Consider the following 1,965-nt stretch of genomic DNA (forward strand, 5'->3'; position numbering starts at 1 on the left):
TCCCCTCATCAGGCAACATTGAGAGAAAAAAAAAATCATGATTTTGGCATTGCGGTTTTTCCTCTAATTAGAATGCTCAGAGTTTCTCAGAGTCATTCTTCACGCATTCTGCATTTCGCACTTGGTTTCACTGTCGTTGCGTATACTATCACGTAGTATCACGTCATGTCATGCATTATTGCAAAGAGTAATCCATGTCGATACGGACAGTAACCTGGCAAATTAGAGATAATGTGCCAGTATTTCATTTCTTCTAATGAGGCGCAATTCGGTGGGATTAATTTAATGACATCATTATACTTCTTTACGGGTGAACAGTTTACTGTGCATGCTTGCGTGCGTGTTCACGTGCATGTATGCTCAACAATCTATTTTGTTCGCTGTATTTCCCTGCTGCATAACTGTATAGCAGGTGGCTGGATTTCATATTTATTAATCTTCTCTTTCATCTTCTATCTATCTCCTTCTATCCTTTTTTATCTTCTTCTTCCTTCTTCTTCTTCTGCTTCCTCCTCCTCTTCCTCCTCCTCCGCCTCGTCTTTCCCCTCTAGCCATGACAATTATCTTTGTCATAATCATTTTCCATTTCTTTCTTCTTTCCCTTCTTTTTTTCTGGCTCTCCTTTCCACCATCTTCCTCCTCCTCTTCTTCCTTCTCATTCTCCTCCTCTTCCTCCTCTTCCGACCAACCTTCCTCCCCCTCCTCCTCCTCCTCCTCCTCCTCTTCCTCCTCCTCCTCCATCCCCTCCGCCTCATAATTGAGACCGTACTTTGCTATCAATGGAACCGTGAGCCTCTGGCCAATAAAGTGCAGTCATTATAAGCTATAAATCAGTTGAAACACTACTAATGATAAAACTAGCCATGCTACTCAGACGTCTGTAGTTGCTGAAGCAGCATGTCGTCATTTTAGACAAAGTATAACAAAAGCAAAGCGGTACAGGCAATAACATGAAAATGTAGTTGCGGATGTTTAGTAACATTGGTTTGTCGTTGTTATGGTAACATAATCCAATACGGGCACGAGGAAATTTTAGCCCAGAATAACCTGTATAATAAACAAGCAGATACATGGAAAGGGGATTTGGATCAATGCAATACGTACCGTTCTCTTTGTCGATATTATTCCTTTATATCTTTTCTTTTTTCGGTAGATTTAAATAATTTCGATTGTAAACAAGCCGCCGGGAGTGTAACAGCTCCGCTGCAGAGAATCGTCTTTTCTGTGTCAAGTTATCCCTGGCGAAAATTCCGCATCCCCGTAGCGGAGGATGAACCAAATGCAATAATCGAGGCCTGATGAAGCTCGGACCTGTGCAACACGCGAGTCGCTCGCCCACTGATAATCGAATCGGTTCTCCTCGATTTAATGGAAATGTGACATTTTACATTAGCCATAGCAAATGTCAGAGCACGGACATTTGCCCGCTTTTTTTTTTCCCGGCATAATCTCTCTCTTTATCTTTTTTTCTTTGCCGTCTGTCTTCATGTTCCATTTTATCGTTCCTTCATTTGATGTTCCTTTTCTAAGTTCTCTATTTGTTTGTTCTACTTTCCTCCGCTGATGACGTCATGTTGTTAATAAACAATTGCCTTTCTCTAGACAATGTAAGACATGCTTTTTGCTTCATTCTTTTCCCTCTTCACCGTTTTTCTCTTGCTATAACATAATTATACACAGACCCTCAAAACATACATACATACACACACACACACGCACGCACACGCACACACACACATACATATATATATATATATATATATATATATATATATATATATATATATATATATATATATATTCAGTGCTTAACAATGATATTTAAAAGACGGTAGTGATTGATTTTCTGATCCACTTTTTTCACTGGTTCGGGAGATGGTGGTAGAGGGATCATATTTCATTGCTGTAATAACTTTTGATTAGATTTTCCCATTAATAAGAGTCAATTTGAACATATAAATGAGA

Source organism: Diadema antillarum, unplaced genomic scaffold (genome assembly GCF_040938485.1).
Source record: "Diadema antillarum isolate AM-2024a unplaced genomic scaffold, OU_Dant_1.0 seq00000597_RagTag, whole genome shotgun sequence".
Classification (NCBI taxonomy): Eukaryota; Metazoa; Echinodermata; class Echinoidea; order Diadematoida; family Diadematidae; genus Diadema; species Diadema antillarum.